The sequence below is a fragment of the Lynx rufus genome, unplaced genomic scaffold (assembly GCF_022079265.1).
Source record: "Lynx rufus isolate CCGP_SWC_20201006 ecotype Redwood Valley unplaced genomic scaffold, mLynRuf1.p SCAF_6, whole genome shotgun sequence".
Taxonomy (NCBI): Eukaryota; Metazoa; Chordata; class Mammalia; order Carnivora; family Felidae; genus Lynx; species Lynx rufus.
In genome coordinates, this window is record NW_025814878.1 from 67,380,390 (window position 1) to 67,404,746 (window position 24,357).

At 39.5% G+C, this 24,357-nt stretch overlaps 2 pseudogenes; one reads left to right on the plus strand and one right to left on the minus strand.

Moving 5' to 3' along the window:
- The first annotated feature begins 373 nt into the window (after positions 1-373).
- Positions 374-677, plus strand: LOC124529125 (60S ribosomal protein L36a-like; annotated as a pseudogene).
- A 6,653-nt stretch (positions 678-7,330) lies between these two features.
- On the minus strand, positions 7,331-7,474 carry LOC124529538 (uncharacterized; annotated as a pseudogene).
- Between the last annotated feature and the right edge of the window lie 16,883 nt (positions 7,475-24,357).

A 24,357-nucleotide genomic window follows, 5' to 3' on the forward strand; every position in this document is an offset into this window, starting at 1 on the left:
TATTGGAGGTAAAATGGGTTAGAGGCACAGAGGTCTAGAGGAAAAAAAAACTATCAAGTCTAGAATGGTAAGGGCTTGGATGCTGTAGTGTCAATGGAATGGGAAGGAAGAGAGGGATGACTGTAAAAATACAGTGGATAGAGACTTAGCAACAGGGATGTTGGAAAAGGGGGAAGGAAAGAATTAAGGATGGCTAAAAGATATAAAATGACTATCACAAGAATAAATTCCATAAAACAAGCATCAATCACTAAATGGATAGTCCCTTTGTGGCACCTATTTGGATCGCCCATCATAAAATGATTCACATCCAATTCAACTCAAGAAGTATTTATTGAGTTTTTCTTTCAATGCTGATAGCATTCTCACAATCATGGTGAACATTTCTAAAACCCGCCAGACTTTCTGCAAGAAGTGTGTCAAGCCCCAACCCCACAAAGTGACTCGGTACAAGAGAAGCAAAGATTGTCTTTATGACCAGGGAAGGTGGCATTATGACAGGAAGCAAAGAAGCTATGGTGGGTAGACTAAGCTGATTTTCCAGAAAAAAGCTAAAACTTACAGAGAAGGTTGTGGTGAGGCTTCAATGTGTTGAGCCCAACTGCAGCTCTAAGAGAATGTTGGCTATGAAGAGATACAAGTATTTTGAACTGGAAGGAGATAAGAAGGCCAAGTGATCAAGTTCTAAGTTTCATATTTTGTAATATTACGAAGACAACCAAATCTTATGGTTATGTTAAAAAGAAATAGTTATTAAGCATACATTTATTCAACAAATAATAACTAAGAATAGGCACTGTACAAGTTGGAAGGCAAAGAAATAAATAAATAATCAATAGCCCTTTGACCTCAAGGAACTTAAATTCTAGCATGGGGAAACTGCTCTTTATTCAACTCAATATAAAACAAAGTGGTAAATGCTGTATTCATTTAGGAAGAAGGGTCCAGCGTACTCTGAACTGGGAACAATTAACTTTTCCAGGAAGATGACATTTAAGGCGTGCCTTAAAGAATAAACAGTTTTAGCATCACGCATAGACAGTAAGAATGTTTCAAGAAAGGAAGGAACAACAAGAACAAATAAATTTTTCAAGTGAGCCATGTGTTCAGGCTAAAAGCATAGCCCTCAGAGTAGCTTATGGAGCAAAGCACATGTGGAGAGATGTGAAAGAGAATGTGAAAAGGTTGACTTGAACCAGATTACAGAAAAGAAATCACTGAAAGTTAGGCAACAGGAAGCAATCAAAGGACTTAAATTGGAAAAATGATATGTCCTAAGTTTCAGAAAACTTACTCTGATATTGATGGAGGACCAAAGCAACATAGGTGTCTAGATACAGGAAGAGCAACTGAAAAACTTCTTTGAGGTTGAGAAAAGAGATAATGAGAGCATAAGTGAGGTGGTAATGGTGAGAAGAGGAATTTGAAAGAAACCACTTGGAAGGGGACTCCGTAGGACCTGGAAATCAACTGAATATGAGAATGGGGAATAATGGAGGTGCCAAAATCCACAGTTCATACCTTGGGCGTTTGGATGGTTGAAGGTGCTCTTAATAGAAGAACCATAGAAAAAGATGAGAGGCTACAAAAGGGTGAGGTGAGATGATAAGTGCACTTTGGGAAGTGTGGAACTTGAGAAATCTACAAATGAAAACATATGCAGATACAGCAGGAAGTTAAAGCCAGAAGTCTAGAGGAACAGTTTTGTGGACCACCACCCCCACTCCAATCACTACAAATAGGTAGTTCTTGAAGCTATTAGACTGAAAGTATTTAAGGAAAGAATGAAGAGCTAGAGAGAGGTGAGGGTAAGGAGGCAAACCATGAGGTAAAGGGCAGAAGGGAAGAGAAAGGTGGCAAGAAGAAACAGCATAGCAGTCATCAAAGGAAAGCACAAGAAGAACCAGTGAAATAGACTGCAAAGCCACCCCCCCCACACACACAATATACATGAATATATGTATATATGGATATTGTTTTTATTTTTTTTTTTTAATTTTTTTTTTTAATTTTTTTTTCAACGCTTTTTATTTATTTTTGGGACAGAGAGAGACAGAGCATGAACGGGGGAGGGGCAGAGAGAGAGGGAGACACAGAATCGGAAACAGGCTCCAGGCTCCGAGCCATCAGCCCAGAGCCTGACGCGGGGATCGAACTCACGGACCGCGAGATCGTGACCTGGCTGAAGTCGGACGCTTAACCGACTGCGCCACCCAGGCGCCCCTGGATATTGTTTTTAAATGAAAGGCAAAAATATGAAAACAATGGTTCCCTATAAAAGAGAATGGGATTGGGGTTGAGGGAAAAGGAATGAAGACTAAAGTTCTTTGAGTATGTCTGGTTTTGTAGATTTGACTTTGAGACCACGTAAATATCTTACAAATTAAAAAACAAAATTAGGTTTCAAGAAAACACTTTTCGAAGTTAAAAAAAATGAACCTAAATGTGTATTTGGTTGGTGGCAAAACCATACAGAAAGAAACCAATTCAAGTGATTTTAAGGCACAATAATGTGACTATTCATACATAGTGGAATATATTCTAAAAACAAAAGAACTGAATTCAGTAATCATTTTGTTGGTGGTAATGCTGATATTGATATTCTGACATTGTTCTGTGTGTACCATGGGGGAAAACAAGTGTGCAATGAGATGATATTCTAATTCTATCATTCCAATGACAGTGAGAGCCATGATTCTCAGTGTATAAGGAAGAAAGTATAGGGGTGCCTGGATGGCTCAGTTGGTTGAGCATCCGGCTCTTGGTTTCTGCTCAGGTCATGATCTCAGGGTTCGTGGGTTTGAGCCCTGGGTCAGGCCCCACGTTGACAGTACAGAGCCTACTTGGAATCTCTCTCTCCCTCTCACTCTGCCCCTCCCCTGTGCATGCTTTCTTGATCTCTCTCAAAATAAATAAATATTTTTAAAAAAGAAAGTACAGATGTAAGATTAGATATATTTAGTAAAAGCCTCGTCCTCATTTTGAATTGGAAATACCATTACGAGTTCCTAATTTTATCCTAAAAAAATAAGTATTTCCAAGCTCTGCCAATTGAAAAGTCCCACCACAATGATTATTTCAGTATCAGTGAGTATGCTAGTACCAAGAATTTGTCTCCAAATACCATTTTGGACTGAAAGGAACTAGGGATCCCTAAAGAAATGTTTGATTCCAACTCTGGGACAAGGAAGACAGAAGCTGACCCTAGAACACCTGGTCATGACAGACAGTAACAACGTTATCAAAATCTATTGGACTCTCCAAAAGACTCAGGAGTATACCTGAAGAGGCTCCCACTGGCCAAATAGGAGAAAATGTGAGCATCTTTACCCTACAGTATCTGCAGAACTTCAGAAAGTCTCCAAGCAAGAAGAACTACGCAGAGAGGAGGGTAAAGATGCAGTACTAAGCTGAAAACAGAGGAATCAAGGAAAAATCCGCAGTCCGGATGCTAGAACTCCAGCCTTCTCCACTGACAACTAAAAACACATGCAGACAGTCTCATACCCCCAGCAGAAGATGGGGTCCTTCTCTGGAGGAAATGAACCTGAAAAGACAATACATACTATTGTCTATTGTCACCGGGAGGTCAGTTAAAAAGCTCTGAGCCCACAGCACCATCTACCAGTCAATTAGGCCTGCACATGCACACAGATCTTCCAATCAGCTTTTTAGTGTCCTATTCTTAGCTATAAATGGACAATGATTATCAGCCATTTGAGGAAAGCCTCCAACACAAGAACCAAAATGAGACAATGCAGGAAACAGAAGAAAATTTCAAAGATACTATAATTAATAGCTTCAGTGAAGAGAAAATTATCGCAAAAATGACAAATCCAACTGGAGGGTTGGAAAATAAGTTCTAGGAGAGAACAGGGAGCTCAACAACAACAACAAAAACAGAGGTTTAGAGAACTGGACAGACAATTATTCCAGAAATCCAGATTAACAGGAGAAAAGAGAGAAAACAATAGAAAGAAAATCGCCAAAGAAATTATAAGTTCTTAAAACTACCGGACGTGAATCTGCAGATTAACAAGCCAATGAAATTTAAAAAGACCTGCATCATTATGAAATTTCAAAACCCTAACAATAGAGAAGATCTTGAAAAGCTCTGGGGGATGGGATGAGGGGAAGAACGGATTACACTATGGATCATAACATAAAATGATAGGAGATTTCCAACAGCAATGCCAAATTTAGAAGGCAGTGGAACAATGTCTCAAAAAAATTCTGAACGCAATTGTTTTTAGTCTAGAATTCTCTAATCAAACTACTTGCCAACTGTGAGGGTAAAGACTTTTTTAATGAGCAGAATTACTTTTTTTTTAATGTTTATTTTTGATAGAGTGAGAGAGAGCAGGTGAGGGGCAGAGAGAGCGGGAGACAGAAGACAGAGAATCCCAAGCAGGCTCCGCACTGTCAGCACAGAGTCCGATGTGGGGTTGGGACCCATGAACCATGAGATCATGACCTGAGCCGAAATCAAGAGTTGGACACTTCACCGACTGAGCCACCCAGGCACCCCGAAAGGACTTTACTTTTTAGAGAAACTTTAGTTTTACAGGAAAAAATGAACAGAAATTACAGAGTTCCCACATGTTCCTTTCCCCCACTTTTCCCTACCAGCCTCCAACCACACAAAGTTTCCTCTATTACTAACATTTTATGGTACATGTGGTACATCTGTTGTAACTGATGCATGAATACGGAAACGTTAAGTAAAGCCTATATTTTCCATTAATTAAGGTTCACTCTTTGTGTTGTACACTTCTATGGGTTTTGACAAATGTATAATGTTATGTATCCACCACTCCAGTATCATATAGAGTTGTTTCACTGCCCTAAAAATCCCCTGTGCCCCACTTACTCATCCCTTTGTCCCTCCCTCCTAAACCTGTCAGCCACTGATGTTTTAGTAAAATATCTCTAAAATTCTGCCTTTCTAGAATGTCATATCATTGGAATCATGCAGTGCGCAGCCTTTTCGGACTAGCTCTTTTCACTCAGCAGTATACATCCAAGCTTCCTCCATGCCTTTGCATGACTGGATAGCTCTTGTCTTAATTACTAAATAATATTTCATTGTATGGATGTTCTACAGTTTGTTTATCCATTCACCTATGAAAGTACATCTTTGTTGCTCCCAAGTTTTGGCAAGTACGAATAAAGCTGCTATAAATATTCGTATGCAGGTTTTTGTGTGGACACGAATCTTCAATTCATTTGAGTAAATACCAGTGGTCGTGATTGCTGGATTGTATACTGCGTTTCACTTTGTGAGAAACTGCCAAACTGTTTTCCAAAGTGGCTGTACCATTTTTCATTCCCTTCAGCAATGAATAAGGGACTGCTCCACAGCATGTGGTGTTATCAGTATTTTGGATTCTGGCCATTTTCCAATAGGCGTGTAGTGGTATCTCATTATTGTTTTAATTTGCAATTCCCTGTTGACATATGATTTGAACAGCTTTCCATATGCTTATTGCTTATTTGACATCTATATATTTTCCTTGGTGAGGTATCTGTTCAGATCTTCTGTCCATGTTTTAACTGAGTTATTTGTTGTCTTATTATTGAGTTTTGAGAGTTCTTTGTATATTTTGGACAAAAGTCTTTTATCAGATAAGTGTTTTGAAAATATTTTTTTTTCCCAGGCTGTCACTTGTATTTCCATTCTCTTATAGAAAGACACTTTTAGACAAGAAAAACTCAGGAAATTTACTTCCCTTGCACTTTTTCTTAGGAAGCAACAACAAGCTGCTCTCCATCCAAATGAGAGAAAGATCTTAGAAGGATGAAACATGGAACCCAAGAAACAAGATCCAGCACAAGAAACAGCCAAAAAGATTTCCAAGACTGATGGCAAAAAAATGTTCCAAGACATTGTGAGTAAGCCTGGAGCAGAGGTCTCACACCCCAGTGAGTGAGAGACAATTGTTGGGGGCATGTAAACGATGATATTAAATTTATTTTTATGTTAGCCTTTTGTATTTCTTATTTTTGCTCATATTTTATGATGTACACACTACTATATTACAGAAAACATATACTTTATAAACAAATAATACAAATATAAAAGTATGTGCTGAAAATTTATAACAGTCCCTCATTAAAAAAAAAAAAATCTAGAAGCTCTTAGCCTAGGAAGAACCAGTCCAGAACAGAGTAGGAGGCCAGAGATGCACAGAAAGAATTTTACAGAATGAAATGGAACTGGTAAGTGACATAACAGTTTTGACCATGTGGAAAATTGCATAGAGAGCCATTTTACAGAGCTCCTGGAAGGCTTACCGTGTTTCAAAGAAACGTAAGCAAATGAAAATGACAATTATTAACTCCAAGAAAAAAAAAACAAAAAATACACAAGAAAGAAAACATAATCATAGCGTATTACTTACAACGGTAGTGAACAATATTCTCATAATTATCATGAAAACACTGACTATGTGTTTAACTAAAAATTAAAATATAATTACAACAGGAAGATTCAAGAAAGAGAGGGTAAGAGAAAGCAAAAGGCCTCACTATCAGTATAAACTTGGTAAATGAAGAAAACAGGATATTAATCTTAGGAATTTTTTTTAATTTTGTTAATGTTTATTTATTTTTGAGAGACAAAGACAGAGCATAAGCGGGGGAGGGGGAGAGAGCGAGACAGAGAGAGCGAGAGAATCCGAAGCAGGCTCCAGGCTCTGAGCTGACAGCACAGAACCCAAGGAGGGGCTCGAACTCACATGCTGTGGAGATCATAACCTGAGCCAAAGTAGGACGCCGAACCGACTGAGATACCCAGGTGCCCCAGGAACTTTTTATTTTTCATTGTTTTTTAATTTTGTCTCAGACTTCTTCCTACCAACCTCTGTCACCTGGCCAACTTGGGTCTCTGGTTCCCAATTCATGATCTGCCCCAATGGTGTGGATTCTACCTCATCCTTCCTGAGCTTTGACCTCAAATCCACCTGCTGCTCTAACTTATTTTCACCCCCACCCCCACCCCCTCATTCCCAGCCTGGACACCTTTCTTCGCTCTGAGTACTCCCCACGATTTCATATGGATGAAAAAAAGTGGAGGCGCAAATACAAAAACAGCAAAAAAAGTTCAAACTTACGGTCTTCTTCAGCTGACAGGTCAGGCAAAAAGAAACTCGAGTTGCTTAAGAATTCACACTGAACTTCTCAATATAACTCGCTCTCACCACTTAGTGAATTCTTCCTGTGAGAACCCCCCACACAAGGAGGCTGTCTTGCCACTAAGCCTGGGGGCAAAACGCAGAGCGAGCAACTATGGAGGCCCGAAGAGGTCAAGTCAGGTCTCAAACTTGAGAAGATAGGGGAAAGCGGGAACCAGCGCCCCACTGCCACCGATTACGCAGGAAATTGCAGGGGTCAGCACATTTGGAGTGCAACGGGTAAGCCTCGCCCTGGGAAAACCACCTTCAAGATCATCGTATCTCCCCTTCCAGGTAAATATAATATTAGTTTTAAATATGGAGATAAGCGGGGTGGCTGAGTGGCTCAGAGGGTTAAGCCCGACTCGATTTCGGCTCAGGTCAGGATCTCATCGTTCATAAGATCAAGCCCCTGCGATGGCTCTGCCGACAGCATGGACCCTGCTTGGGATGCTCGTTCTCCCTCTTTCTCTGTGCCTCCCCTGCTTGCACACTTGTGCTCCCCCTCTCAAAATAAATAAACCTTTTTTAAAAAATAAATAAATACGGAGATATGTATCACAAGAAGCTGCTATATAATAACAGAAAATGGTTCCTCTTGAGACAGGGCAAAGCAAATAAGGCTGAGTGGAGAAAGGATTGTTCTCTTTTTAAGTCACTGAGTACTATTTCATTTTGTAGAATATTTGCATGTAATAATGTAGGAAAATATTCAACATACAATGTTAAGTGAAGGGGGAGGATTAAAATTGCTAAAAATTTTAGAGCCATATATAGCTCTTTAGATAAATTTACCCAATTACAAATATACATGCCCTCTGTTAATATAAAAGCTAAATGGAACTACATCAACCTATGTTTTTACAAATTAAAAATATACCCAGGGCGCCTGGGTGGCTCAGTGGGTTGAGCTTCCGACTTCAACTCAGGTCATGATCTCCTGGTTAGTGGGTTGGGCCCCCGCCTCAGGCTCTGTGCTGACAGCTCAGAGCCTAGAGCCCGCTTCAGATTCTGGGTCTCCCTCTCTCTTTGCCCCCCCACCCTGCCCCTCCTCTGCTCGTGCTCTGTCTCTCTCTCTCAACAATAAATTTTTTTTAAAAAAAAATTTTAATTAAAAATATATCACTGCGTGATAAGCTAATGGTAATTTTAACCTAATTTTGTATCTTTTTTTTTTTTTCTACTATCGAGACAATAAGATCTATTACTTTCTCAGTCAGGGGGAGAACTTTTTAAACTTTTCTGACCTTCAGTCACTAAGGAAATTGATGAATTGCAAACAGGACTCACATGTAACTAACGTGCCCCAGACCAGAGGAGCCTAAAAGATACAAATTGGGTAGCACTGGGCCATAACCTTTTTTCTGTTGTTTTGTTTTGTTTTGTTTTGTTTTGTTTGCTGAATTTCACCCTGCCTGCTATTGCAGGATTCTTCTACAAAGAGCTCCCAGCCACCCAGAATTTCTGGCATTCCCAGGGGCTGCCTCAAATGTGCTCAAATAGGAGCAATCCCATGTGGTATTAGATAAGGCTGCTGCTTCATCTGGGTGAGAATCTGCCAGGCATCTCTGCCACCCGCTGGAAGCCCTGGGGCCCTGGAGTTGACACTACTCCCCTGTGACCTCTGGAACTGGAAATCCACAAAAGCCTCCACCTACCCTACCTCTGCCCTGTGTTACAATCTGCTTGAGGGCTATGAAAGAAATTCCACCAGAGCCCTGGAGTTTTAGAGAGATTTCAGTAAAAATAGCTCTTTCAGAATATCATTTATTGGCTTGTAAACCTAAACTTTCACATACACACACACGCACACGCACACACACAGAAAGAGAGAGAGAGAGCAAGCAAGAATCAGTGCAAAGAACTGGGTGAAAGGAAAACATCCCATGGGACAGATGTTCTTCCTTGACTCCCGGTATTCCCTGGGGCTTCAGTGGAGCCAGAACTGCCAGCCAGACTCCCTCTTCCTTAAGTTCATTGTGCTCAGTTGTTTCCTCGGGGGCTCCTTGATGTGTCAGTGAAAAGAATTTTCTTGGGCTCCCCCACAGACTTGGGGAAATGTTGGGTCATGTCTGATTCCAGAGGAGAATATAGATAGATAGGTGCTATTATGTACCCACATTTTCCAGATGAGGACACTGAAGCACAGAAGAGTTGCATAAATTGCTCACGGTCACACAGTACTAAGTGGCAGTCTGGCCCCAGGGTAAATGTTCTCACCCACCACACCACACTGACTTGGGAAGGTGGAATGGAGCCTCCACTCTTTTCAGGTTCCATGTGGTTACAGATAGACCACTGCCCTCAGGGACTTTACCACTCAGTGATAATAACAATTACAGCTGCAGACATCTGACAGAAATTGTAAGAACAATCTTATGCATGCTCCAAGTTCACTTCAGTTACCACCTCTTTGATGGAAGTATGTTCCTGGAATCCCCTAGTCAGGATGGAATCCCTCCTCTTTCTTTTCCCATAGCTCTTCAACTCTAGAGAACATAACACTGCCTGAGTCTCCTTGCAGTGAGTGATTCATGTGAGCTGCTCTCATGAAAGCACAAGCTCTGCGAGGACAGAACTCATCTAGTTGCTCGGAATGTTTGCTACACTGCTCATGGCACAGAGTAGGTGCTCAACTTGTGTGTCTTTGTTGAATTACCTTGGTACTGTACAGAGCACTTAGTGGACACACAGTGACGGCTGACTGATTATTAAATGGCCATTGAGGTGAGGCCCCTCCACAGAAGACCCTGTAGAATAAAGTATTAGATTGAATCCTGGGACATTGCCATTTTATCAAACAAATTGTTCACATATTGCCTATATCACATGGGTCAACTCAATATAAGAAAAATATCCTAACTGAAATAACCAATAAACCCAGGAAAATGTTCTCTTGGAAGATTTTGAAATCCCCATTCTTGGGTATCTTTTATAATCTACCTATAGCTGTTTAAATATTTTTTAAAATACCCAAAAAGCTCACCTCCTAGACTATGTATACTCAAACATCCCAAAGCCCAACAACAGAGGTGAAATTTGATTCCAATGACTTTATTCAGCCATGAGTCCCTAAGATTGTGTGCAAAAGACCAATTGTTAACAGTTTACCAACAGAGAAAGCGGTTTTGCTCACTTAAGTATCCTTCAATCTTGGCCCAAAAGCTAGCTGAGAAAGATCTTCTGGGGCCTGGTAACATGGGGTTTCTATGTGCAGTAAATTCCCCCCTGTCCCTTGCATCCCACCCTTTATCTGCCTGCATATTGATGTTTGGAGACTATACTGACCTTTGGAACTGACGTCAATAGTAGGGATTCGCCTAATGGGTGAGAATGTTCCTCACCTGGCAGCTTCCTTGTGCCTGGCTCAAACCTCTGCAACTGAAGGCAGTAAAGGTGGCTGACAGTGTAATTTATCCACACTTCACCTGGAAAGGGTATCATTTCTTTGAGCTCTCTAGAGACCCTCGCCTCGTAAGAAGGCCCAAGACGCCTGTCAGACCAAACAATGCCTATCGTATTTTATTACATGGGATGAAACATAAGACTTGATGCTCCATTAGCAGAAGGTTTCATGTTCACTCCAGGAAGGTGGTTCAACATTACAATATCTTATCTTGTTCTTTCGTGTGTTTTTAATATAAACGGCCTTAAAATTCCCTATTTTCATCCCCCACGCCCACTGCCTCAGGCACCCAGAAGCTATATTATCAGATTTTACAGTCTGAGATAATGTGGTATTATAAGAGTGCCAATATATACGTGGTGTATTTTTTTTTTTTCTAGATAAAACTACAGTCTGATAAAAAGAAGAAGTTTGCTCTCTAGTGGCTGACTTATAAAAGGCTCGGAAAGCCACACAATGAGATATCTTAGAAAAAGAGGAAATGTAACAGCATTATCTGTGTAACAAGGTCTGAGTAATTATTTTGGTTTTATTTATTTTTTTAAATTTTCCTTACAGTGAAAAACTACATCATAGAAAGTGTGAATATTTTTTTCCAATTAAAATTTTTCCTATCATTAAGCTAATTTCAATTCTCAATTTTTAGAGTAGCAATTAGGTTTCTGGTGTCTTATTAGCATATTGTACCTTTAGAAAGCTCTGTGGATTTTTTAAATACCATATAATTAATGTCTATTATAGACACGTTGCCCAATAACATAATATTAGAGCTTTTTAAGACACTTCTAGCCCTTTGCAGAAAGATTATACAAATTCATGGAGAAATAGTATAATTTTTAATATGATACTAATTAATATCATTTTATTACTCCTTTTTCTACAGCAACTCAATTTATAAAATGTTACTATAGTCAGAATTACAAATGAAAAAATTTATTAAGTGTGCCCTCTTTTAAAGCCCTCCTGCCATGTTTTACTTTCCTATTTTATTCTCCCACTAATCCGCATCTGTCTCCCTAAGTCCACACTGTTTTCCCCAACTCTCTCTAGTACCCCTGGTCAAATGATAGGAAAGTAATAATACCACTGGTCCCTGAAATCTCACCTTCCAAGCTTCAAAAAAGGAGGGGATTACCTAGGAAGCTTTCTTACCTGCACAGTAATAAATACTTTAAAGGATTTTCAGATCCGTAAATGTTTTTGTCCTCATTTTATCTATGAGAAAGAAAACAGCGTAAAGAAGTCGAAACTTTTCAGCAGGTCAGGACTACAAGTGCAAGTAAACTGCTAAACAATGCAAAGAAGAGTGTTTTATGGGGCGGGGGAGCAAACATACAGGACAGTGCAAGGGGTGATTAAGAAGACGAATCATGCAATCTGATTTACATTTTTGAAAATTATTCTGGCTACTGTATGGAAAGTAGCACAATAAGGACAAGAGTAGAAACAGAGAAACCTCTTTGGAAATGATTGCAGTCACTCACACAATGAAAGAGAGTGGCATGGACAAGGGTGATAGCCATGGAGTTGCACAAAGTGAGTGGATTTCTGTGTATTTTGGAGGCAGAGCTCAATGGTGATGGATTAGAAGTGGGAGTGTGACTTTTGACAGAACAACTGGATGGATGGTGATACCACTTAATGGAACTAGAAAGGCTGAGAAAAATATGTTGGGGAGGAGAGTGGCGGTAAGAATAAAGAGATCTGTTTTGGTTGGTCATGGTTCAATTTGAGATGCCTATTCAAGAGGAGATGTGGAGGTAATCTCTTTCAAGATATCAAAAAGAAATGTCAGGAGGTATCTGCCCGACTAGATCTCTTGTTAGAAGTCTGTAGCTTTGGAGATAGGTCAGGACTGGTGACTGATACTTAGAAGTCTTCCAAATATAAATGATATGTAAATATGAGATCCTCAGGGAGAGAATTTGGATGGAGAAGAGAAAAGGTCTGGGCTGGCCCCTGAGGCATTGGCATTTGAAGTAGAGAAGGGAGGCTCATCCAGGAAGATTGAGCAGCTGTGGCCAGGAGGGGGAAGAAAAGCAGGAGACAAGTGAGACAACATTAGTGAGAGGTCAGATAAGATAAGGACACCAAAGTGACTGTTGAATTTGGCAACACAGAGGTCACAGATGACCTTAACAAGAGCCCTTTCAATGCAGTGATGGGGACAAAAGGCCCTCTTATCCTTGCCCCTCTACTATAGGTTCTTGCACCTCCCAAATATGGCCCTAAAACATCCCTTCTTCATGCAAATACTGAAGACAGAAAGGAACTAATTGGTGCAGTGTCTGGGAAATTTCTCTCTTGTCTATGTTGATAAACTATACTCCACCTTTAATCTGGAAACATTTTATTTGAATCCTTTTAGAGTCCATTTGGGCAGGGAATGGGATTCTTGAATATCAGAAATTGAGCTATCTACTGTTTCACAGAGTATTTTATTTTCCCCACAGAGTAGATGGTGAGGTAGAGAGAAGCTGAGATAAAGGAGAAAATAACTAGGGAAGGGTAACTCTGACCTAGAGAATGTAAGAAGAGAGGAGGAGGAGGGACAGAGGAGGAGGAAAAGAATACCTTGGGGAAGGAAAAAGATATAAACAGGAAAAGAAAGAAGGCATGGACTTTTTTCCTTGAGGCATAGCCCAAAATGAAAGTCAAACTACCTGCCAATCTCAGATGCAACAGAACCCAGACAGAGTAAATATGGAAAGGATTTCCACTTCAGACTATATGCAAGGGTTGGGGAACAAAGAAAGAGAGTAACATGTTGAACAGCAGAGAAGAATTATAATGTGAACAGGTGGACTGCAGAAACTTCTTATTTTCTAAAAGTCTTATTAAAATTCACACAGCTATTTCAAACCTCCCCCCCCCCCCCCCGCCCCACCAGGCCTCCTTCCTGGTTAGTTTCTGTACAACTGCATCTCCTGTTAGGCTATGGGAATGCCTAGGAGAACTGAAGTAGGAGACACAACCAAGAAGAACTGTGGCCAATAGAGTCCCTTCTTTTTATTTCATGTGTTGATATTTTTAAGAGCTGGAATAAGCACAGTGCAGAATTCAAGGAGAAACAACCTGTTGATTTTGCTCTTTCACACTCCAGGGATGGGCTTTTGTTCAGTTCACATTACCATACATGGAATTTAATGCCTCGATAATATGATGCTAAAGACCACTGGGCTTCACTGGAAATGCTAGTGTGTGCTAACTCCATAGAATTTACCGGCTCTCAGAGACATCAGCAAACCATGGTCAAGTAGGGGTAACTTTCAGCTGAAAAGAACTGGCCAGAACCCTCAAGCCAGTCTTGGGATTTGTCTTCTCATTTCCAACCATGGCCTGCCATTACCAAGTAATACCATTCTCCATCATCCCAGCCCTCTCTCACCAGGGACCAAGAGCTGGGTGTGCCTGAGATCCAAGCCTAAGAGGCCTTTCATCACATGGTTTCAGTCTGCGATCGAGTTGCTAGTTCACTTGACCTATTTGTTTGCCACATCAGAAACTCGGAAAAAAATTCCAACTTGTTTCTCCTTTTCTGCTTTATGGCCACGAGTTGCTTCACTGTTATTTAAACAACAGCACTCTGAACAGAACTGGGGAAAGAGATCATACATCTCAGCAATCTGGACCAACACACACACATGTGATCAGCTGAGGCCAAGTGTGCTTCCCTTCTCCTGCACAGAAGCATGGGAAGGAGGCAGGAAGCTCGCACTCCTAAAAGGAAGGAAGTCACGCATGGTTCATTAGCAATGACATCTGAATAGAAAATAATGGTTGATGAAATGGCATTAAAATTATGTCATGACTTCTGTCTCTCCTATAGTTCAGAAGGGAGGCATCAAGAAAAGGATCAATATTAATTTGTGGACCAACTGTCTAGAATAGACCAGAAATATTGCCTTCTAGCTCTGCTGTGCTCCCATCCCTGAAGTAACTAACTACACAGAAGGGACTATCCCCAAGTCTTCATCTCCAGAATTAAACTTCAACAAAAAGGTCCTTGAGAACTCTTCTGGTTCCTTACTAATTAAGAAGTCTCCAAGCTTAGGCAATGCCAAGTCATGCCAGAAAGTTATGTTCTTGGATCTTTATTGAGACTTAGCAGACTAATTCTTGCAAGTTGAGATGAGTCTCCTCTCCATCACAGAAAAGTAAAAAGTTAAAACTGAGGTAACTGCATGCTTATATTGCAGAGGGTTTATCTGAAAAAGATAAAAAAAAAAGGGTAGCCCAGCCCAGAGGCCAAATATTACTTTATAAGACTCTCTCAGTCCTTATGACTTCAAGTAAATATCTGATTTGCCTCAATATTTACACATGATGGTTTCTATGGTTTGGGGTATTTGTGTTTCAAATTGACATTAGGAAGGGATAGGCATAAGGGTATAGAAATCCAAGAAAGGTAAAGAAAACAGCTTTTATAGGTCCTTCAGATTTCTGAACAGCTCCAAAGAGGAAACAAGCCAAGTATACACATGTGCTTTAAATATAGCACCCCAAAACAGCAGTGAAGGCCCCACTCTGCTATGTGCATATGTCAGATCTTGGTTTACCCCCAAATTATAATAGATCATCATGAGTACATGATGCTATGTTTTATCTTACAATAAAAAAGAAAAGATTAAGTATAAGCTAGGGGCTAGATTGGGGGTAATGAAAGTAGGGGAAAACCCACATCCTTTGATATATTTTTCTTATTGTAATCGTTGCTAAGGAAACCACTTCCTATCCATACACTGCACATATTTCCCCTATTTGTTATTCTAACAAAACGCACAATACCACATTTAAAAACAGGAGAACAAGAGCCCAGTAACATGTATTCAGGGACACTCAAAGCTCTTAAATAACTGGAAATAGATTAATGAGGTTGTTCCAAGAGTTAGGGAACAAGGTGCACTTAGCAGAGAGAAAACCTACTCTCTACTGTTAGCACTCGCTGTCCAATCCAAGCTAGAACGAATGCCCTTGAGCATCAGAAAAGAGACTTCTTCTATTTCTCCAACTCTCCCTCCATCAGTAAAGAATGGTGGAACTCATGCTTCCCAGAATCACAGAGTGAGAGCTGGAAGACTACTAACTTAATATAAGCTCTTCATTCGACAGTGAGGAGGCAGAGAAACTTGCCAAGGTAACATGGTCACTTCATGGCTAACGTGGGAATAGAAGTCATTTTCTGACTCCCAACACAGGAACAGAAATTCAGGGAGTGTTGTCTGATAGATGAAATTGAAAGATTCATAAAATCTTAGAGTAGATGACTACTTGAATCTTTCAAGTTTAACTTACCTTGCATTGCAGAAATGCCCAGAAAGTTTCATTTTTATTCACACTATGGAGTTGGGCAATCATGACTCCCTGTTTAATCCATCGATAAATAATGCAGAGATCACTGTGTTTGAGGAAACAAGGGGGTTTAAGCGTAGTTCAGATCTCATGGAACAGACATAATCCCTATACTTGTTCAACTCTCAAGAGTGGTCCAAGGCTGGTGGAATCACACTCCCAAAGGTTTACTCAGGCTCTAGAAACTGTTTAGCTCACTTTTTTCTCCTTCTCCCCTCTTTCCACTTCCCTATCCCTGGGCCTTTGTTGGCTACATTAACATCCAAAGAGGTGTCCTCTAAAGGAAAGAAACATTTTAAAAGGGACTAGGAGCAACCAAGAAACAATCCAGAGAGGAATCCAGCCTTTGATGTGATAACATGATTGACAATAATGATGACAATAATGATAGTGAGGAAGAACTTTATACCAATTTAGTTTTCCATTACTGAAAATCGAAGTTATTCTAAACAACCAGGTCAGACTTTACTTCTTTAATCCCTTTTATTTTCTCTAACAACAAATCTCTTAGATTGCCTGCAGTTAATTAGAAGCTCCCAAACATTAAATATATCTTTCTTTTGTTTGCTGGAATTATTACATTTTCTTTTCCACAAATGTCTTTATTGCAAATATTTCAGCACAGTGGTACTTACCAATCTGTCAAATGTCCATCAGCAGTCCTGTTGGTATATTGTCTTAGATCCATTAGTTCTATTCTTTTCCATGCTCTCAGTCACCTACTCACTTTGCCAATAAACACACACACACACACACACACACACAAATAATACAACACAACATAAAATATTGTTCTGCCTTAACCTTCTGGAATTTTTTTAAAATCCAAGAATTCTGCTCTGTGGCATACAGTAACACTCATGTGCTTCAAAATAAATGTAACTGAAATTTCTCTAGACTGGATTCTTTCCCTTTATGGCTCTCAGCCTGAATATAGGCTAATGGCCCTGTTTCCCTTAATCAGCACACTTGACCTCTGACTAACACAGGGAGAACATACTGAGTGATGAATCAAAAACAAAAGAAGTCTTAGCAAACAAAACTGACTTTCAATTCTTTTACCTTTCCACGTCTGTGCTTTTGAGGTGATGTGCGACCCATAATGTCATCAATTGTTTCAAATGTATTTCTTGCACAATTTCTGATATTATGATCAAGAACCTAGAAACCAGCTGAGAAACTAGATATTTCTTTCTAAAATATGGTTAAAATGACCGTTGTTTCAATTATAAAATCATTCAAAGATAAATGATATAAAATATTATGAAATTTCTAAGACCTTTCCTCAATATCAGTGTTCCATAGAATGGTATCTTTTATTTGTATAAAGGTATATGCTTTTGAAAATACTTTCTCATGATAACAGTAATAGCTAACATTTATTAAACACTTACTCTCTGTCAGACATTGTTTTAAATGCTTTACGTGCTAAGACACTGCATTATCTTGTCCACAATTTAAGGAAGAGAAAACCAAGACACTGTTTTCTCTGTAAAGCTTAGTTCCACTGTTAAATAAATCAGGACTTATCTCACTAAGCCTTCATCAATTTGTAAGAAAAGATTAGATCTACAGCTTCTGGTCTCTGATATTGTACTTCATTTATGAGTATAAGAAACCAAAACTCTTATTTGCTCTTAGAGAAGTTATTTTATGTTCAACTTATTTATTTGGGTTTCATATATGAAAAGCAAGTATCAATTCATATCTGTAATAGGAAAAAAAGCAACTTGTAAGTTAAAATGCTTATTTTTCTTTTGGTCCTACATGACTTCAGGCAAATTATTACTATAAATAAAATATCTGCCCTGAACAGAACAGAAAGAGACTTTGTTGAACATAGATTTTGAGTAAAATAAAAACTTCCAGAATTCTTGAACTATAAACAAAGCAGTGGTCATCCCTTAAAGAATTAGCCTTCAAATAGTAGGCAAACAAAAACAAAATACATGTATTTTATCTACTTTTTCTTTTCTTACTGCAAACTTTTTGTTTGTGACCTTTAGCAGTGGCTCAAGTGCATCTGTGTTTATTTCTCCATGTGCAGAGAGAGAAACAGATGGACAGTAGGAATATCAAGCCCTTGGAGAGGTATCTGGCCATTTGTAGCTGGAAGTCAGATCATTTTTTTAAATTCAGGGCAATATTTAGGACAATTCTAAATCCGTATTATTAGCTTTAATTTGAGACAGCCCCCCCCCCACCAAAAAAAAATACCATCCCTGTTACTAGACAGGTGAGTACTACTGACTTAATTCATCAAAGTAAAGTTATCTAATACCTTTAGTCAGGTCCTCAAGTTACAGATGTGCAAGGGCATGTCCTAATTTTCCTTGTATCTTCTCTAACTCATAGTGTAACACCATGACTTGATGGGAAAATCACGTGGAAAATGCAATACCTGAGTTCTAGTCTTGGTTCTCCAACTGTCTAACTAGTCTCTGAGCCCCTAATCTAACATAGACTATAACATTCTCAAAGTTGAGAACTTGAACTTGACACACAGTGAAGACACAGTAACTACGCATAAATGAATGAAGATAATAATCTATGATCCTAGTTGGTAATCACAAATATTTCTCTGAATTGGAGTCAGAGGTGATATACCATTTATATTCTAATACTCATAAATGATAGTCAGTATGAAACTTGTAACAGGCACTCAGAATGCATTCAGGCATTTTGGAAAGAACTCAACTGGCCACTTGCAGATTAGTGTCCCTATTTATAAATAGGGGTGCAAACTAACATTTTCTCATTAAATGCTTCCTCTCTCCTACCAGCAAGCCTTTGGGGAAATTTCTGACCTCCATTTTACTAAATAAGAAACTAAAAATCAGAGAAGTTATGTAGTTTTGCTCAAGTTCACAAAGCTAGTGAGTGGATAAGCCAGAATTTAACCCAAGACTAACAGATTCCATGGAAACTAATTTCTTTCTACTATGTTTTGCCACCTCAGTCAACATTCCCATATTCACACATATACTACAGTAATACAGCTCCTCAAGGGCAAAGAATGAGTACTGTCCATCACTATATTGCTAATGTCAGCATGCGGTGAATAAAAATCTACTGAATGAAGGAATTCATGTTCAGCAACACACAGTTTCCCAGCCAGCATGAGAAATGTGCCTTGGACAATATTTGCTCCTCAGGGCAATTGGACAAGGCTCCATCCATAAACAGCCTCATCTGTTACTCCAGATTGTCTACCAAGATTATCATTTTCTCTGCGTGCTGTGCTGTGGGAAAGTTGGAAAGCACTGCATAACTTGTGAATGTGAGCAAGGGCAAATTATGTACTCACCATGGTCTGAGTGATTTCCAGACTGAGAAGAAAGGAAATCTTAAAGTTTGAAAGTCACAGCTTGGCCACAGTTGGAATGAAAAACACACAATGGACATAATGAGTTGCCTGAATAAGGAAGAATTCCTTAGCAAGGGAGGGAAGAAACCCCATACCAAAAGCAAAGAAGGAAGAGATAATATGTTAAATTATTCATCAGAACTGTGGATGGAATTGTGGACAAGCCAGGGGGTGGGGGAGGGGGATTATGTGAGTTCCCTAGGACTAGAACTCAAATTGTCTTGCCTAAATAGTAGAGAAAACTATGTTGTATCTTAGGAGAAGATCCAAGCACTTTATGTCATTCTTTATAATGACAGTAGCTATTGTTTATTGTGTATATATTATATGTCAGGCATTTTATATATATCATCTCATTTTTTTTTTAAATCCCATATCCCTCTCTAAAGGGTATATTATTGTCCTTACTTACACACCAGGAATCTGAATCTCACAGGGGGTAAATAACTTACCCAATGCTACCCACCTGGTAAGGAAGGAGTAGCCAGGACTCAACCCCAGTGTATCTGACTCTAAAACTCACATTCTTCCCACCATGCCTTGCTGACTCAGCCCACATTAGCTCCATCCAAGAAGATGCTTCCCTTCATGTTTTTTAGCAAACATCTTCCAATGTGAAAAGTGGAGCAAAGACTTATCTAACTCCCAAAGCCCTATTCTAGACTAAAATTAATGGTGACAGAGTACTTTGAAAATGCCAATGCAGCTCCCTCAATGCTAGGGTCTTTGTTGGGACTCTGAGTTCCTGGGATGAAAGGCTCTACAGAGCTTCTATGTCTTACAACAGCCACTTGTAAGGATTTCAAGAAGAACAGGGAGCCCCTCTCTTGAGAGGAGCCTTCAGAACCCTTGGATAATGGAACAGTAGGAAGACACTTCATAGTACTGGTTAGCAAAGGGAGGGAAATGGACCTTAACCTTTCAGAAGTATCTCAACATTTTTTTATAGAACATATTGAGCAGAAAAATTAGGTAAGAGAAAGCCTGTTTACTTGGAAGAACCATGAACTGCCTCAGAAGGATTTGAGTGGCATACATTGATGGAAGGCTAAGAAAAAAACAAACTGAAATTTCCCAAACAAATATTGATGAACAGTGAAAAGCACCTACCACTGCCTAGACTACTGGGCCACCATCTTCTTACAGTTATAACTTGACCAGAAACCTCAGAAATCCATCCAGAGAAAAGATTGCTTAAGACAGCAGAGACAGAAGCCTTGTTTTGTTTTGTTTTGTTAGCTCTGAGACAAACCCAGGGTCTCACATGGAGTCAGACTGAGCAGTATACAGCCCATTATGTGTATTAGAGAAAGGCAGAGTATAGATACTGGATGACGGAAGATGGAAAAGCTTAGAGACAGACAACTTATGGGCATTCAGTTCTCTCGTCAATTTTGATCTTGCTTCCATGTTTATACCAGAGTACAATTCATTACAGCATGATTTCCCATCCTCCATTTTTCATCTTCTTTGCTTTTGCCCTGCTTCACTACCTTCCCAAGCCCAAAGAAGTATACCGGTTAGCTTTCACTGTGTAACAAACCATCCCAAATCTCAGTGGCTTAAAAAAAAATAGCGATTTATTTAGTTCACAGTTCTGTGGATTGGTCAGCAATTTGGGCTAGGCTCAGCTGGGTTGTCTTCTGTTCTAATCTAAGCTCATTTATGCTAATTCTTAGCTGGATGACTTTCTTTCTGGAGTTAATTGGCTGTCAGCAGAGGCTATGGGGACACCTGGGCCATCATCATCCAGCAGGCTACCCTAGACTTGCTCCTTGGAAACTCAGCAGGGCTCCAAGGGTTAGAAGTATACAAGGTCTCTTGAGACATAAGTTCAAAACTGACAGAATTCACTTCCCTCAAATTCTCTAGGCCAAACAAGTCACAAGTTCAGCCAAATTCAAGGGGCAGGGAAAGAGACACCATCTCTTCATGGCAGGAGCTACAAAATTACATTGCAAAGGGTCATGGATTTAGGGAGGGAAATAAATAACTATAGTCCTTTCTGCAGAACTTCTAACATATGTGGAGTTTAGGGGAAAGGGCTACCACTCCTATTCCTCTCCTTGTACCTTACTCTGCTTTCCTTTCCACCTTCTACTCAATGACTCACCTAAATTGCTATAATTTTTTACTTCTTGGCTCTGCCAGGCTCTTCTGAGATGATCTGGTCAACAAGGTTTTAGACAGCTACCTCTTTCTGCTTAGCCTTTATTTAAATGTCAAATATCTTGCTGAGACAAGACAAATAATATTAGGAAAAAGACTTCCAGAGTCTTAGGAATCCAGTTTGTATTTTTTTTCTAAATCAACAATACAGTTTTCATAGAGTCCAAAACCCAAACCACTCTCATATTCTTGGCACATTATTTGCTCTCAATAGCTTCAAGCTTACTTTTAAATCCTTTGTAATCCTGCTGGAAATCATTAAACAGTGACTCATGGAAGGTCTCTGATGGCCTCCAATAATGATTTTACCATCCACAACAGAAATTTTTTTAAGCTCCATTTAGCAAATTTAGCCCACTGCTGAGATTTCTTCTTGGGAGGGTCCCAATTCTTTCCTTTTTTCCAGAAGGAGCTTCAGAGTCAGTGAGCCCCTGGCACTCAAAGCCCTCCAGAGGCCAGCTGCTACAATCTGATAGACCAAGGCCTCCTGAAAAAAAAAACACCATTTATCCTGCTTCTGCCCTTTCCTACATCCTGGAATTTGTTTTGAGATGTCTCTAGACTCTCCTTTACATGTCTCCTGCTTGCAGAACTTCAAAAAAAGAGATCATTCTCAGTTCAAAGCTGGAGCCTGAGCTGGGGAATTGAACCGCTTAAAGCTAGGTCTCTTATATCTGAATGCCTTTCAGAGATTGAAATGCACTGCACCAAGCTCCATAAATTCAAATACTAGTAGAAATGATTTCAGGTATCCATCATTTTTTGAAAGTTTGCATTACATCACTTTGCTTTTACAAAAGACCTACATTAGTATCTGTTTTCACTAACTGAAAGAAATTCAAAGAGGTTTTTCATTTTTATGAAAAAGGGTAAAAAGTGAAAATAGCCTTGAGTGTCTGTTTTGCAGCAAGCCATTATAAAGGCACCCGAGCAGTGAGAGTGGCACTGCCAGGCTCCTTCCCCAGGAACCATACTTGGCATCTCAGCATCAAGCCACCATAGCTTTGAACTCCGTGAGTATCTGTGCTTTATCTCCATTTATTTTGTGCATCTAGGAGCAAGATGCATCCTAAGGTATCAGAAAACTCTAAGAAAGGATATTTTGAGGCTCTGGGAAGACTCAAACTTTTTTTCCATATACATTAATGGTAATTGTTTCTTCGCTTTACTTCATTTCAGGTTACAAAGGAATTCATAGGAACATGTTACTTTTGGGGAGAGGGGGCTGTATTTGGAAAGTCTTTCTTTCCTTCTCAATATATCTTTGCTTCCTTTACCAATTGTTACCATCTGCCTTTTTGTCCTGGGGAAAGATGTTGCCCTGCTCCCTTCGATGAAAAAATCCATCCAGAATTTTTATATCACCCCATCTACCATGCAAACATCACACCATCAGTGTTCTGTAGCTCACTCACTTGCTCTCGTTCTTTCTCTTCATTTCGATCTCTCCTCCCTTAAAGCCATGCCCTCATCCTTCAGACATGATCAAGAGTTCCTATTCCTAAAATAAACTATCTTTCAACCCACCTGCTGCCCTTTTCTGGCTGCCTATCTGTTCTTCACAATTCCACTTCTTCACCCCCATTCACAGCTCCACCCACTGTGATTTGCCTTCAGCCCCCATCACTCCCCTCCACTGAGTCAATAATGGACAAATCAAGACTTCTGCACACCCTTTTCTACTTGTCCTCTCAGCACCTTTGTCCCTCTTGATAATTTCTCCCTCCTTAAACTCTTACTTGACTTCAGAGACAGGTACATTCTCCTAATGCTCCTCTTACTTCTGTGTCTGCTCTCTCCTCGTTTCTTCTGGAAACCCTGCTTCTTCTACTTCATCCTTAAGTGTGGGCCCTCTTTACCCATTTTCACCTCTTCCTGGGAGAGATTTTTTTCCCCTACCTATCTTACTGGAAATCTCATTCTAGACATAATTCTAGACATTTTAGACTCACTATTTAAGTGAGAGTTATTTTCTTCCTGCCCAGAGCTTCCTTACTCAACTTGCTCCTCTTTCTACATTCTTAGTTAACAGAAATACCACTGGTTGTTTCCCCAATATTCATCCTGTCTTTTGTAGTAATAGAAGTTTTACTTGGGCCCATGGCTATCCAACTAAAGACTACATTTCTCTTGCAGCTAGATGAGGTCATGTGACTAGGTCATAGCAAATGAAATGTGAGCATAAGTATTGCAACCTTCTGGGCCGTGCCCTTATTAGCCAATACAGATTCTGTTGTCTACAGCTAAAAACATTGAGCAATATAGTAACTGATATGAAAAATAAAGTTTGTGAGTTTGAGGTGCTCAGTCATCCAGCTCATCCCAAATGTCCTCATTCAAAGTCTAAGGATCCTGATTTCCATATCAATGCCCTAATCTTTACTTGAGAGAATTAGCAAGAGTATAAATTCAAGCTATATTGTAATTCAGCAATTCACAGGATTAGAGTTTGGATATGATTTTCAGCTAAGTAAGTTCTTTGTTATGACATTAAAAAAAACTCAAGAAAATCTTGGAAATTTCTTGGTCCTCTTATCATCCATTGAGCTGAGAATTTAAAACTTGAACCTATTATTTTTGTTCTTTAAGTTCTCCAGAGTACTTTGAAGCAGTAAGATAGCCACAGGACTCATACTCTTCATGTGCTCTCCATAATGATTTCTTGCAATAGCCACTCACTCCCAAGGACTTATATGGTAATCATTTAAGTACCTCTTTTACTATAGGTAACAAAAACTACCAGTGATCCATCTTTAATAGTAATGGGATTCTTATTGCCTTCAAAATCCAACATAAACACATATTCAATCCTAGATTTCCAATTCTTTCAGGATCTGTTTAGAGTGAGTGTTTTCAATGTAGGAAATAGTGCATGTGAATATTTATATATC